The sequence below is a fragment of the Denticeps clupeoides genome, chromosome 12 (genome assembly GCF_900700375.1).
Source record: "Denticeps clupeoides chromosome 12, fDenClu1.1, whole genome shotgun sequence".
NCBI classification, from domain to species: Eukaryota; Metazoa; Chordata; class Actinopteri; order Clupeiformes; family Denticipitidae; genus Denticeps; species Denticeps clupeoides.
This window is the reverse complement of record NC_041718.1, coordinates 1,137,133-1,153,907: the sequence shown is the minus strand read 5'-3', so window position 1 is coordinate 1,153,907 and position 16,775 is coordinate 1,137,133. Positions and strand designations below refer to the sequence as shown.

Below are 16,775 nucleotides of genomic sequence, written 5' to 3'. Positions count from 1 at the left end.
ATGACAGGTTTTTTTTTTACAGTAATTTGGGACAGGCAGTGTAATTTTTGTGTTTAAAGAACATATGCACATTTTTCCAGGTATTGTTGCCTGCAGTCCAGGGTCCTGGCCCCTGCTAATGAATTATTTCAAGAACGCTAGTCTGGGGTTTTTGTCTGACCACCAGGTGCAAAGCATGATGGGAGGAACAGAAGGAGAGTGAAAGACTATGGAATAGGTATTCAGAAACTATTACCATACCCCAAGATGGCAAGTCCGTGTTTTTATTTTGCTGCCAGACCAACAGGCATTATGAAAATAGGATTTATTCATGCAAATATATGTATGTAATGACTGGCATTTTGAGCAAAAAAGGCTAAATAAAACATTTACTCTTACCTTAACCTCAGCTGGTTTCACCTATTACCCATGTTTAAGGTTATTCATTTAATCACATAATCATTAATTATTTCAAGATAGATTCAAGATTTTTATTTGTCACATGCATAGTTATATCAGTACAACATGCAATGAAACGCATCCTGATTATGCTTTTTTTTATTCAGGTTATAAAATAAATAGTATAGAAAGAGAACAAGGTTTGTAAACCAAAAGGAGTTTGCAAATATTTATGTATTAACATACAACATACATCACTTGGTAGTGGCTATGGATGCATTGGATGAAAAACTACTCTGAACAAGCAAGGTGTCTATGGCAAAAACCACAAAGGAAGCCACTGCTTACTAAGAAGAAAATAGCTGGACGCATGGAAAAGGCACACTGACACAGCGTTAATGGCAAAACCTTTTGGACTAATGAGAGGGAGATTGAACTATGGAACACAGCACCATATCTGGTGTAAAAAGGCCACTACATATCATCATAAAAACATCATCCCAACTGTGAAGCATGACGGAGGATTTGGTCCTATTTTGCTGCTTTAAAGGGCAATCAATGAGTGGAAGATTAATAACTCCCAAGTAAAATACAATTAATTATGCAGGAATGATTAAATATTATCTGTACATCAGCTGGTATGACAGAATGGCTTGAACTAACTAAACTAAAGTCAGAACCCAGAGTCCAGATCATGAAAACATCATTCCAACTGTGAAGTATGATAAAGGATTTAGACTTGCTTTGCTGCATCAAGGGCAATCAATGAGGGTAAGCTTAATATTTCCCAAGTAAAATAAAAAAAAATCTGCAGGATGATGTGAGATTGTCTTTTGAAGACGGATGAGGATCTGGAATGGCCCAATGAAGCGAGAAGACAGCTTATGTGACTGTCTGAAGGTGGAGAACTTAAGTGGCGAACCACATGCTTTAACCCACTCGAAAACGCAGTCACCGGGGATGATGATGGTCATGCTGGCTGGAGGTACAACGAGTGGAGGTGAGGAGGGGAGACTGCGCTTTCCTCCAGGCACGTCTGCAGGCACGGATCAACTGACGGGCCGCTGGGGGGGGCATTTGGTGGGCGAAGAGGGCAGTTTGATAGCCATAGCAGGTCTCAAATGGGCTTAGTCCAGTAGCAGAAGAGCCCTGCAGATAGTTGGACAGGTGTTCTGATGGTCTGATGCAAAAAAAAATTAATTATTGTCCCAGCTGTTGATTGGCTCTCTCCACCTGGCCATTGGTTCGAGGATGGTAGCCAGAGGGCCACCAAGTGGACTGCCTTAGAAAAGCGATCCACTATGGTCAGGATGGTGTTAAGGCTGTTGGTGCCTGGGAGCCCGGTGATGAAGTCTATGGTGAGGTGGGTCCAGGGTTGGTGAGGGATTGGGAGAGGACGTAGGGGACCGATGACTGAAGAAGTTGGGTGTCTTGGCCCGGGCACACAACTTGCAAGCATCGATGTGGACTAGTACTTTCTTTGCTGGCCATCAGAATGCCAGAATGAAGGCTGTGATCTGTTGGAGTCCTGGATGACAGGGCTTGGGAACGCCTGAGTGATCTGGACCTGGGTCTTTAAAGACCACCGGAGTAGACCTACAATGCAGTTGGCAGGAAGGATGGGTGCTGGATCAGATGAACTGGTTTCAGGGGCATGTTATCATGAGACAGCGTCAGTTTTGGTGTTTTGGAAACCAGGTCGGTAGGATAGGGTGAAGTTGAACTGTTCAAAGAAGATGGCCCACCTCGCTTGTTGGGGTTTTAGTTGTTTGGACAGGTGGATGGTGATCTTGTGTAGTCTCCACTCCAAGAGGGCTGAGAAGATGAGTCGGGAAGCAAGAGTTGGCGAGATGGAGACAGTTTGTCCAGTTGAATGTGCCGCACCGATGACCCGGGTGGTGAGACAGGGAATCGCAATAGGCACAATAGGCCCTCTCTGCGTCAGTGAGGGTCGTCCACCCAAGCTGCATGGGTTCCCCCTGGAGGTTGAGTCTTCCAGCAGTGGAGAACATGTCCTGGTGGAGAAGGTGGAGGTCGGGCAGTCTGGTGTAAACCGCTGGTTGGTGTGGTAGTTCTGAGGTGAGCCAGAAGGTGGCGGTCTATCCAGAGCGCCAGCTGGATGAGAGCTTCGTATGTTGTTGGTATCTCCCGGCTGACCATCTTGCTGGGAATCCGTGGAGCCAGACCTTTATATCATATGTAGAGTGTGGGTTTCCAAGGGTGTTTTTGGCGGCCACGGTCCGGAACTTGGAGGTGAACTGATTGAAGAGGAACCTAGGCTGCAACTCAAAAATCAGAGATAATGTGGTTAAGAGAGCTTTGCCACTCCCCTCGGTGCCACTCCAGTACTCAAGGAGAGCCAGGCTGGGCTCTGGGGCTGAGAGAGGTGGAGAACCTTGGGCCACGGCAGCGGCTCCGTGTCCCCAGCACCTGACTGCCACCTTATGTAAACATTGTCGCAGATGGGTAACCTTCTGTGACAAAAGCTCAATGATGGTTGCCTGACGGAAAAGATGTTCGCACAGGGTTATTCCGCAGGGTTAATGTATGGATTAATCATTCTGTCACATTCTGTCTCAGAGAGACACATGAAGGTTGGTGAATCTCCACTGCTCTGATATTCAAACATGAACTCGCGAGAGCCGCAACATCCAGAAATGTTGACATTTGTGTGTAGAAGACAAGACAAAAAAAGGCCCAGACAAAAAGGCAGGAAACAAACAGGCAAAAAAGAACAGGAACAGACTTACTTGGAATGAAGAGGATCAGCCAAGTGTTTATGCTGAAAATCTCAATAATGACTGAGAAATCAATGACGAACATCTTTGCTATTTATAGGAAGCACGTCGCCTTGTTTCCACCTTGCTCCTGGTCATGAGTGGACTTCAGGAGACATCCCTCAACATTGCTCCCCCTCACCATATCAGACAGCCCGGTGTCTATTGTGGAGACCTTCAAGTTCCTGGGCACCACCATTTCCCAGGACCTGAAGTGGGAGACCAACATCTCCTCCATCCTCAAAAAGACCCAACAGAGGATGTACTTCCTGAGGCAACTGAGGCAACTGAGCTGCTAATCCAGTTCTACGCTGCGGTCATTGAGTCTGTCCTGTGCTCCTCCATCACCGCCTGGTATGGAGCAGCCACTACAAGAGACAGGATCAGACTGCAGCAGACTGTACGGACAGCAGAAAGGATCACCAGTGCCCCCCTGCCCTCCATCCAGGACCTGTACCTCTCAAATCCAGGAAAAGGGCAGGGAAAATCATCTCAGACCCCTCACACCCTGGACACAGTCTTTTTGACCTGTTGCCCTCTGGCAGACATTATAGAAGCCTGCAGACCAGGACCACCCGACACAGGAACAGCTTCTTCCCCCTCGCCATCTCCCTCCTAAAGAGCTGAAACTGTCACACTGCAAATCACCTTCAACATTGCACACTGCACTTTATGTACACTCTGTATATAGTATTTAGTTTTTTGCCTATTTATTCATAGACCTATGTACATTCTTAGTTATATTTATTTATACTCAGTAGATATAGTTATTTATAAACAGTACAAACAAATTCCACAACTTGTACAATAACACTTACACACATCCTTGCGCATTGTTGTGCAAGGATGTTTTTGTTGTTGTTGTTGTTGTTTTTTCTACACTGTAATCAAATTCCTTGTATGTGCTTGCACTTACTTGGCCAATAAATACGATTCTGATTCTGATTATAGTAGCCTTTATTGTTTATAGTGTGTCACGATACACCCCATGACACTGCCCACATGACTGCTCCCGCAGAGAGATGGACGACCAGCAGGACTCGCTACCAACAGAGAGAATGGCCATTTTGGTATACTGTGTATGTATAATGGGAGCCGGTTTTTATGCTTTGTTTTAACTCATACACTTAATAATATAGGGTAGCCTACCTTGATAGACCAGTAAGCCAGTGTAAAAAAAAAATTAAATCAGCTACACAGGACACACATTGCACCCCTCATTCTACCCATCCCACCCCACCAGGTTATTAGTTAAAATGTTTATGCATTTTGAGAAGTAGTATTGCAGGCAGCGATGTTGATCATATTAGCCACATTTAAAGTGTGCCCATCTTCTGCAAGACTCACATTGGACCTACAAAAAAGGTAAAGCAAATGATATCACATGCAAACTATTTCAGCTTTACGTTACCATTTAAATCACGCTTGTTTTGGCATCGCATTTGTGTATGGAGCACACAACACAGTAGTCTTTTTATGAGTAAATAAATCAAGTTACAGATGATATAGTTCAAAGTGAAACTCAGCAATATGGAATGATTGTTTCTAATATATATTTTAAGACTTGTATGACGTATGACTTGTAGTGTTTAATCCCACTGACCTGTACACTGAAGCAGTTCACTTGTGACCTCAAGCAATCCCTTTGCTATGGCCTGTGGCGATGTCTAGACCGCATTGATGTCTCCTTCGTCATTTTTTATATGTACAAAGGCAGCAACTTTTAGGAAACAGAAATAGCCATGTGCAACTGCATGGAAGTGTACCTAGAAGAACTAATTGAAAGAACTGTATTGAAGGCAAAGGGATGTCACCCCAAATATTGATTTGATTTAGATTTCTCTTCTGTTCATTCACTGCATTTTTTGTTAACTGATAAAACTAATTTTGTGAGAGCTCTCTGTGAAATAAGTAACACAAGATGAGCCATTAACCTTGCACACTCCATGTTCTCTTCCTATTTTGTAGTTATGTGGATAGATTTAAATAGGTTTGATAAATAAGTTCAGAAGCCTGGATGTAAAAAAAAATATGTAAAAGCTGAATAATATATAAAATTCTGAAAATGTTTGCATTTGACAAAAAGTAGGTGACAATTGCCATATTTCTCCAACTGTTGTATAGGTTAAATGTATTGCTGATTAGTACTGAATACATTTCTACAAACAGTAAATGTGATGTCCCACTTCAGCAGTTGATTTGGTTTTTAATGGAAAAGCCTCAACTCATTTCGAAAAGTATTTTCAGTGGCTGTAATAAAATAACAAAAGCCACCTGCAATTTTTGGTAGAGGTTCAGTCAAATCAACCTCGATGGGCTCCCAGACAGCAGACACCTATTTATGAAAATGGAGGTAGCCATGACAATTAAATTTATCAAATTGATGGTAATTCATGTAATGAAAGTGTCACGACTACGGACTTACGGGGGAAGGAAGCGCAGAGGTTTGACATACTGGGAAGGGGGTTTTATTATAACAAACAATAAAGAAATACAAATAAACAATGGCGCGGTGGCCGAAAACGATTTAACTTAAATAAAGAACTGAAACTAACCCGTAGGCGTGTGGCGATTGCCAGAACTCAAAACACATAAAACTAAACCAGGTCAAGTTCGTGCAGAGAGTTCACGAAAATGCCAGAGACCCAAAAGGGGCAGAAACTTCCGGCATTTATGGGGCGTCAGGATTGGAGTCAGGTGTGGAGCCCAGCTGCAGGCAATCCTGACAGAAAGGCATTTGACAGAAGTCAATGTTTAGTACTGCTATATAAGGTAAAGCTTACAAAATTCCAAAATGGTTAACAGTTAAGAATATTAAATCATAATTTAATTCCCAAATTCTCCCATACCACCCCTCTGCTACGTTCCCTTCACTGGCTCCCAGTAGCTGCACGCATCAGGTTCAAAATACTGATGCTGGCCTACAAAGCCAAACATGGAGCAGCACCATCCTACCTCACAGCCCTTATTACACCCCGCACTGCACCTCGTTTACTCCGAGCCTCCAGTACTGCTCGCCTGGTCCCTCCATCTCTGAAGGTAAAAGGAAAACATTCATCTAGACTCTTCTCCATCTTGGCCCCTCGGTGGTGGAATGAACTTCCCCTCGAGGTCAGAACAGCTCAGTCACTGAGCACCTTCAAACGACAGCTCAAGACCTTCCTCTTTAAAGAATATTTAGATTAAATTGTAATTTTCTTGTTGTCAAACTTTGTGTACAGAATCTACAACAGAGTGAATTAAATAGATGTATTCATAGTTCGGGTCCTAGTGAACCGGAATTGATCTCTTCATCGATGGTAACTTGAAAGCACGTTGTAAGTCGCTCTGGATAAGGGCGTCTGCCAAATGCCGTAAATGTAAATGTAAATGTAAATTTACAAAAGTAATCAAAAATTAATCAAATGTGATTAGTTACACTACTATTAAATTTTAATTAGGGTAATTTTCCAGACACTTCTGTCCAATTGTCCAATCTGCCGAAAACTGTCATCCAGATGCGTCTCCAGGTGCAGCCAATCGTGACAGAGCCCCCTCCTCTATGAGCTACGTCCTCGGAGCCATAGCAGTAACATCAGCAAAGGAGGCAGGGTGGACAACGGCAACCACAGGGCTCCTGCCCTGCTGTGTCCTCCCACTGGCGGACCCGGACCTTCTGGCTGGCTCCCTGATGTTGTCCCGCATAGCGGCCTTGGTCCCTCCAACCTGCACTCAAAAGACAGGGCCAAACCTTCAGGGTATGCGTGGGCCCTGTCTCCCCTCTGACACCTCCTGCATCGCTTACTGCATCCCCGGTTGGTGCCTTCTGGTGACATGCAGCCTCTGTTGCTGCACGTCCCTTCTGAGGCTTCCTGCATCGCTCCCTGCCCCAGAGGCGGTTTCAGACACTGGGTGGTGCCCTCTGCTGGCAGTGTGACCAGCTACCCCTCTGCATGTGAGGGGGGTAGCTGACATGTGAGGCCACATTGCTTATGGTCATGTTGCTTATGGTCATCTTTCAGATTATTTGAAAAATCACAGGAAAGTTGTTTGTAAAGGGAGGCTGGAAGATTAACTGATTATAAAAACATTACAAAATGCTTCATATTGCTTGAATACCATTCCTACATTTAGTACATTGCCATTGAATTCTGGTTTTATTTTGGCAATAAATATCGACTACAATTGTATGGCCCCTTTATTGTAATGCAATTTTTGTACTAAAATTTAACAGCTGTCAAAGAGAGTCATTAGAAAGAGGACAGGAGCAAAAAGTTATATGTAAAAATGTTTAACCTTTTAACATGATCTCAATGTTTTATCAGTGTTTTGCATAATATTACATGGATTTGTCCTAATGCTGCAGTTGAGTGTCGCAGATGAAGCAGGGGCATCATCTTGGTGAACACCAGCTGGCTTACACAAAGGTATTCCTGCTCTGCCTGGACTGGCATTGACAATCAGGGTTTTCTGCAGAGCGCCATCCAGGTTCAGAGGTCACCAGGTGTTGGATAACAGATATCAGGGCTCAGGGACACTCACCTGGATGTAGAATGCATGCAGATATCTCCCTTTGCTTGAGCGCTACTGGTCCACCTGCAAAGGACATATGTTCAAACCTCAGTGGTGATTAACCCTGACCCTTTGTTTTACTTAATGGGTGAATGGATCATCAGAGGGTGACATGATGAGGACTATTGGGATCGAATGCAGAAGCGTGATTTGCAATATCACTATTGACGTTGGCATAGGAAGATAGATTTCACACTCTGTAAAGTGCTCATGGATGCCAGGGCTTCTAATTAGCTGCTGTAATTAGTGTTGGGATGTTAACATGAAAGAGTAGTGACTGCCACCAATCTGGCCCCCTTAGGGTGACCCATGTGGTGGCTCAGAGTAGTCTCAATGTTTGCAGGATGCCGGTTATGCTTCAGACATAAATAATTGTACTCGTTTCTGAATCTGCTGACTGTGTGGGAGTTAAAGTTTCTAAGCATGTCCGTCAGTGTGTTCACTGTGACAGTGAGCCATGTGTGTTTATTAAAATTACCTTATGTATGTGCCTCTGATGACTGAAACATTAATTCATCCAAACTGACCAATGAGTCGTTGCCAACTCCTTTTGGCTATTCCCATTAGGGGTTGCCACAGAGGATCAACCGGTCTTGTTGTCTGCATAATCGATTTGGCAAAGGTTTTACACCGGACCCCCTTCCTGATGCAGCCCTTTCCATATACCCAGGCTTGGGACCGGCACGCTGTCACATGAGTCCCTAGTGGCTGGATTAAACTGACCAATTAGTATTAATTTATTGTGTAACAGAGAGATAACCACAGAAGAATGGATATGAGATACAATGCACATAAAAGAAGGTGTGCTTTCTGTCACATGATTTTGTCATGTGACCGGGAGTAACACGGAAACGAGGTAACGTGACTCCTATATATTAGGCTGGAGAGCAGCTGCCAATTGCTCAGTCATTGAATGACGCACGCCATTCGACTCGGCCCCGAAAACCTGCAACCCAGTAAGACCGTACCTGTCCTCTCTGTTCTCCTGACCCACGAACTCCTTCCTGTCGCCCTGTCCTGCCCCGTCTTGTGTCTTAATACGCGAACGACAACATCAGATTCGCAGATTAACGCGGAGGAATTTACCTGCCTCCCTGCGTCCCGCCGCACCGAGGTCTCTCGTTTCCTCCTACACGTCTCTCTCGTTCTGGTCCCGGTTCGCGTTACACTTTCTATTGATCTTTATTGTATTGTTTAATTATTTTACACTGCATTTTCTCTGTTCCCTCTACATTTTCTTTGACACAATTCCTCTCAGAAGTGTTATCTTTATAATGATACCAAAATGATACTAACACGAGTGCAAGAAATTAAATGAAATATTATTAAAAAAAATATCCCACTGCACAAAGTCATTTTTAGATCAATGACATCTTTTTAGGTCAACATTGCATGGCCGCTGCTGGACCTCTGAAGGTGCAGACTGAGACGCCAGATGACATACTTTTTTATGTGTTCTGAACGTCAAGTATTTACATCCCCAGGACCTTCGGAAAATGGCTAATTCTAAGAATAAATATTCATTTTTTTTCATTTGACAAATTTCAGCATTGTTATTATTATTGTTTTTATTTTTTATTAATATGAATATATATTGTTTGTGATTACACATCATCTTTGTAGCAGGTGATGTATTTTGTGCATTTACAAGCTGTAAAACTGTACAGTGAAAAAAAATAGGCACCTGTGCCTTTAAGACGAGCCAATGATATCATCACCCATGGACAGGCGTTGTGGTGCTTTCCTTCTGTAAATGTGCATGAGAAAATGTGCATGTGGAAGACAACACGACATTTTAATCTGTTCTGAGATTTGTAAGCAGGTGTCTGTGAATAATTGAATTTTGTGGATATGTCAGATTGGCAGCTGATTCACGGTTCTTGTATTTGAGTTCATTTCTATTTAGGAACAGCCCTCACCAATCTGTAATTTGATAACAATCAACATGATAACTTTACTTGATTAATAACTTGAATAAGTTGATTTCCTCTCCTGTTGACGTTAAAAATAACACGACAATTGTCTTCCATGATGGCTATCTTTAACATTTGCTGAGATGGTTGGTTTTGTATTAACCTATAATTGGTAGTGGATGCATATGCAACCTATTTTTGCTTACAGACATATGGAATGGTGTATGACTGCAGATTACCCTCACATTTCTAGTCTCTAGTCTTTTTCTACGTGTGCAGATGGAGTCATGAAATTTGACGTGAAAGTCATAGAGGGTTTTATAAGGGTGTGTGCTTCAGAGCATTTGAAGCATGCACCACAAAGATGTGGAGGTGCAGGACACACAGCAGTCTCTCAGGACGGAATCTCTCAATTGTTGTTTTTTGTTGTATTTATATATGTTGGATATAGTTGGTGGATGTAATAAATAAAAATGAAAAAAAAAACAAAACAAAACTGGGCATTGATAGTGGGCATGATGTGTATAACTGTAACATGTATAACTGCATCTCCAGAAGGTGGAGGAACAGTTAAAAAAAGTTTAAAATGCATATGCATATAATGATGCATACAAAGATGTAAAATATTTCCAGTTCAAATCTGCTGCTAAAATGATTGCAGGAAAATTAACTTGAACAGTGAGAAGTGTTTTCTTGGAGAGAAGTGGGTTCTTTGATGCCCTTCTTGACACCAGGTCATCCTCCAAAAGTCTCAGCCTCACAGAAGAAGCACTCACAGAAGAAGATGCACTCACAGAAGCACTCACACCTGCCTGCTGCCATTCCTGAGCAAGCTCTGCACTGGTGGCACCCCGATCCTGCAGCTGAATCATCAACAACTGAACATCTCTCCTTGCAGTTTTTAATGACTTGATAAATTGTTGATTTGGCAATCTTATTAGCAGCAATATTCTTGCCTGTGAAGCCCTTTTTATGCAATGCAATGATAACTGCATGTGTTTCTTTGCATGTAACTATGGTTGACAGAGGAAGAACCATGATCACCCTCCTTTTAAAGCATCGCATCTGCTATCCTAACTCAACCAGTATGATCTCCAGCCTTGTGCTTATCAACACTTTCACTTGTTAATGAGAGGAACACTGAAATGATCAGCAGGTCCTTGTGTGGCAGGGCTGAAATGCAGTGGAAATTGGTCTTTTGGGATTAAGTTCATTTCTATGGCAAAGAGGGAGCAGCAAACTTTGTGAAAAACAGTATTTGTGTCATTCTCAAAACTTTTGGCCACAACTGTACAAGTTGTGAAGGATGCAAAATGTAAAAAAGCATGCACATAATGATACCAGTAAGTATATTTCTAAAAGATTCACGTTAACATGTTAGCATGACTTTTGTCAGTAACAACTGGCCAGCTGATTTATCTTTGGGTGTGTGACAGGGAAGCTCTAACCGGCTCAGTTTGCCTCCTGTCCGGTTTGGCTGGCAAACTGTGATGGTGGGAAGAGACAGATGAACTGAGCTGCTTTGGTCCTCCCCCCCTCTGTCTGTCCCGCATGCTCCCTCTGAAATCTGACATTTTTCAGCTGAGGCATGCAAGCCTGCCTTGTTTAGCCTCGTAACTTGATTGATTTTCTCATTTGTGCAGACTGTGATACATTTATTGCGATTTGTTTTTGGAATTCAAAAGCCCTTGACTGTTGAACATGAATGTGAACTTTCAGAATAATCCCCTACTGATTTTTCCCCACATTTGGCTGTATTATTGGAAGATGCTGGCATTCAGAAACTGAAAGGTACTCTCTGTTTTCTAAATGAAACACCTAAGGGTTTCTTGTGTTGACCACTCTGCAGGATTCCTGCGGTGACCTTCCAAAACAAACGTCTAAAGCAGCTGACCTCTAGTCAAATCGTTTTATTCTCATGAAGAAATGAAAACACACACACAAAAAAAAACCCCACAGATTTCAAAATTTAACAGAGACCACTGCTTTTATTTAAAAAGTATTTCCTGAAAGCATTCGAAGTTACTCATGCTCTCCAAGCTGTGGCCTTCACAAATCACCAGGGTGCCAAAAGGCCAGCAAATGGCCTGAGGTGCCATGATGAGAAAGTCTTGTGGATGTCCACTGTGTTCCTATATCAGGGGTTCTACTTGGACAAGGCAAAAACATCAAAGGACAATCTGATTGGTCTGTGGCAACCTTTTTGCAAGGAAATGCTGATTATAAAATAGATTCTCCTAATGGCTACTGGCTCTCTTTTTCCTCCTCCTCATATTTTAGGAGTAAAATTGTAGCTCTTCTGTTGGATCAGCAATATATTTGTGGTGGACGGACACCACATGACTTAAGCGACCAGAGAAACTTTCCTTTCAATTCAGCAAAAACACAGTTACTACCACTACAAAACACCGGAGGATTTGTGTTATATTTATGACTTGGATGAAACTGATGAATTTTAGGTAATTCCTTCCAAGACAATCTTGTTACATTTGTTGCTGAATCAAGAATCTATTTGTGTGAAAATTCACAAAAAATATCTCCATACTCCTCCCTAACAGAGAGCAAAGACTAGCATGCTGACAGAGCACGAAAAGATTGATAACGCCAGTACCCACTCGTCACAACCCCGGAAGACGCTGACCATGTCCCCTTCCTTTACTCCACTTTTCTTTGTAATAAACGCCTCCTCATGTCTGTGGTTTCCCTCGTATAGCCTCCGTGTGACATCAAATTTAAGAACAAAATGTTCACTTGCTGCAAAATATATCATACTCACTCAATGTTATTTCTCTTCACCTGGCAGTGGTCTGTGTATTACAGTTTTTTACAATCACTTTTGCACTAATAACAGAACCTTCATGTCATTTTTCAAAATTCTAGACACAAAACTCAAAACAGTCATTATTCTTAACACAGGCTGTCCAGTGTTCAAAACCTGGCATATTGCATTCATATCTTTAGAGAAGCCTTGCTGTTGCAGAAGCATTGTTTCTAAAAATCTAATTTATTATGAAATATCATAGGAACATTACTTTAGATCACCCATACATGAGATACCCATAGCTTCATTGTGTATTTGTTAGTACAATCATTAAATATAGGTGTACAAAATATGTGATTCAGGTTTTATTATTTTATTGAAGACTAGAGAGAATAGTACAGACACTGTGGCATTATTGAAATCCTGCAATGTGGAATTTACTGATCAAATCAAATCACAACATAAGATTTGTAGATTACTTAAAAAAACAAAAAGAACAAAAAACAATACTGTATACTGTAAACGGAAGTGTTCTTCACTGCACTATGGATCTATGTGGAAATCAACCCGGTCTTGTGGATTTGGCCACAGATTCTCATCTACATCACAATGGATGTTTTCATTCTCCAAACATCTGGGAAAGAATCTTCTGGCATGGCGAATCCAGGCCTGACACTGATCTGCTGTGATGTCATTGCAAGCATCATCCATAGCCTGGAGAAGAGTGACTTGTTCGTGAGGGTGCCTATCATAGACCTTCCACCTCCATGTGGAGAAAAACTCCTCAATTGGGTTAAGGAAAGGGGAGTATGGCTACTTAAATTCCAACCTCTCCTCCTTGTCTAGGTTGAAACCTGCCTCATCCAAAAACAAGAATTTGTGATGGTTTTCATCAGTGTCAAGCTCCATCACCCTCTAAAATACAAAAACAATTACAATTACAATGACAGAATGTTTGGAGATTTTTTCTCCCCCTAAAACAGGCAAATTGATCATACCTGAACATACTCAGACCTCAGTTGCTTCACTCAATCTGTATTTCTTTGAAAAGGCACATGATATAGTTGTTTTAGCACCCGTGCAATAGTGGGCAAACTTATGGCATTCACATTGCTGAATAAGTCATCATTGTCCAAGATGTGCTGCTGGATTTCTCTAAGGCGAATATCATTTCTGACCCGAACCATTTAATCATGTAAAAAAGTGTAAAAATCTTGCATACATTAATGTTGAATATGAAAATGTGTTCATGGTACATGGGACCATAGACACAATATCTGGTAAAGAAAGAAAGTCCACCTGGGGTCATATTCTGTGCTAATTGGTATCAAATGATAGTTCCTGAAACTGTCATAATCTAAACATACACTATTATTAATCATTCTTCAAAAAAGCTATGCTTCAAGAGTAATGCAACAGTTACTTATTATTTTAAGCAGTTGTATCAATTGATAGTTGGATCTTTATAATGAAATGAATAGACACCAAACTCAGATGTGATGTGTGATTTGCATTTTGAAATAGTAATACTTTGATGTTAAGTTGTGTCATTTTGAACCAGTGATTTTAGTTCAATGAACAAATGATCTTTGGTTTATATGTATTGTATCCAAGCATTTGAAAAAAGAGTTAAGTGTTTTGAAAAATGTGCATTTTGATCATTGGTTGTGATTTATGTGTCTAAAGTTTTGAAAAATAACATGAAGGTTCTGTTATTAGTGCAAAAGTGATTGTAAAAAACTGTAATACCACAGTACAGTCAGAAGAGCTCCTGTTTGCCTGTCAGTTTCTGACAATATATGCCAGTGTTTTGCGCTTGTGGATGGAAACTGACCAAAGATGAATTTGTGTGACTCCAGTGCTGCTGTGGTGCTCAAATAAGTCACCCTCCTTGCAAAGTGAAAGAAGGTCCACCTTCCACAAAGGACACAAAGGATTGCTTTGCTTTTGACAGTTATCCAGCACAGCTCACCAGGTGCTGTGTAACACCAGCTGCACATGCTTGTTGGGAATCTGCAATTCATTGTTTTCTCAAGGACCCGGATTGTGTCACATTAACTTGAAATTGCATTTGGTGAAGCAAATTTGTATTACATTTTAAGGAATAAAAAAGGCAGTTTAAATTAATTGGAAATCAGATGCAAATTAATACATTCAGCTTTAGTTTGAACAAATCAGATTCAAATACACTGCAAAAAATTAATAAAGAGAAAAGAAAATTTTGATTTGAACTTTTCTTTTATTAAATAATTTGTTCTTTACATGGTTGAATGTGCTCACAACAAAATCACACAAAAATTATCAATGGTCTGGATTTTTGAGTCCAATTCAAAACTAAAGTGGAAAAACAGACTACAGTCTGATCCAACTTTGATGTAATGTCCTTAAAACAAGTCAAAATTAGGCTCAGTAGTGTGTGTGGCCTCCACGTACCTGTATACCCTCCCTACAATGCCTGGGCATAATTCTGATGAGGTGCCGGATGGTCTCCTGAGGGATCTCCTCCCAGACCTGGACTAAAGCATCCGCCAACTCCTGGACAGCTTGTGGTGCAACTTAGCCTTGGTTTATGGAGCGAGATATGATGTCTCAGATGTGCTCAATTTGAAAGTGAAAAAAGTGAAAGTGAAGTGATTGTCATTGTGATACACTGCAGCACAGCACACAGTACACACAACAAAATGTGTCCTCTGCTTTTAACCCATCACCCTTAGTAAAAAGTCGGCAGCCATGACAGGTACCCGGGGAGCAGTGTACTTTGCTCAGCAGGGATGGTACTTTGCTCAGTGGCACCACCTTTGTGGATCTGGATTCGAACCAGCAACCTTCTGATTACGGGGCCGCTTTCTTAACCGCTAGGCCACCATTGCCTTGATTTGATTGAGGTCTGGGCATGGGTGGGCCAGTCCATACCATCAAGGCCTTTGTCTTACAAGAACTGCTGATACACTCCAGCCACATGAGGTGTGCATTAGGAGGAACCCAGGACCAACCGCACCAGCATATGGTCTCACAAGGCGTCTGAGGATCTCATCTCAGCACCAAATGGCAGTCAGGCTACCTCTGGTGAGCATGTGAAGGGCTTTGTGGTCCCCAAAGAAATTCCACCACACACCATTACATGCCAAACAAGGCATGCTGGAGGATGCTGCAGGCATGTCCATGCTGGATTCTCCATACTGTATCATGTTTGTCACATGTGCTCACTGTGAACCTACTTTCATCTGTGAAGAGCGCATCTTGGTGTTATCTGGCAATTGCCAACCGTTCTGCAAGGTGTTGGGCTGTAAGCACAACTCACTCCAATGGATGTCAGACCTTCATACCACCTTCATGGAGTCAGTTTTTGACTGTTTGAGCAGACACATGCACATTTGTGGCCTGCTGGACATGCTTCTCCCCTAGGATGGTCTACTTTACTCCAACCAGCAGAGCTGGTTGGGAATCTGCCCTTCGTTGGTTTTTCTCAAGGACCCGGATTGTGTGTCACAATAACTTGAAATTGCATTTGGAGAAGCAAATCTGTGTTACATTTTAAGGGATAAAAGTTCAAATTATATACATTCAGCTTTACTCTGAACACTTCAATTTGTGCAATTCAGATTCAAATAAAAAGGCCATTTTGCAGGCTCTGGCAGTAGTCCTCCTGTTTCTCCTTGCACAAAGGCTGAGGTAGTGGTCCTTCTTGTCACACAAATCGGGATCAGAACGAGAGAGACGTGTAGGAGGAGACGAGAGACCTCGGTGCGGCGGGACGCACGGAGGCAGGAAGGAGTTCAGGATTCAGGAAAATAGCGAGGACAAGTACAATCTTACTTGGTTGGGGATTTCAGAGCTGAGTCTAATGACGTGTGTCATTCAAGCTGCTCTCTAGCCAATTTATAGGAGTCACGTTACCTCGTTTCCGTGTTGCTCCCAACACACTTCTACTGTGTTGTTGCCCTCCTACGGCCTCCTCCATGTCTCCTGATGTACTGACCTGTCCCCTAGTAGTGCCTCTGTGCTCTGGACACTATGCAGACAGACAGAGCAAACCTTCTTGCCATAGCTCAAATTTATGTGCTATCCTGGATGAGCTGCACTATTTGAGCCACTTGTGTGGGTTGTAGACTTTCTGGTTGATATGACCAAATAATCAGAAGAATATGTCCATATTTATTGACACAAATTACTTAAATACTTGTCCAATTTCGAACATTGCTATGTTCGCTCCACTGGCTTCCTGCAGCTTCCTACATCAGATTCAATGATGCCAGACTGAGCTATCATGGTCTGGGGTTACATCCAGTATGGGGGTGTGCGAGAGATCTGCAGGGTGGAAGGCAACATCAATAGTCTGAAATATCAAGAAATCTTTGCTACTTTTTTATATTCCCAACCATAAAAAAGGCCAAA

At 42.1% G+C, this 16,775-nt stretch overlaps 1 long non-coding RNA gene across 1 annotated transcript; it reads right to left on the bottom strand.

Moving 5' to 3' along the window:
* Window positions 1-6,598: 6,598 nt before the first annotated feature.
* LOC114801366 (uncharacterized) lies at window positions 6,599-8,821 on the bottom strand. Its single transcript, XR_003751493.1, has 3 exons — window positions 8,793-8,821; window positions 7,677-7,730; window positions 6,599-6,860 (listed from the first exon to the last, which is right to left on the bottom strand). It is a non-coding gene; the product is annotated as an uncharacterized LOC114801366 (long non-coding RNA).
* Window positions 8,822-16,775: the final 7,954 nt, after the last annotated feature.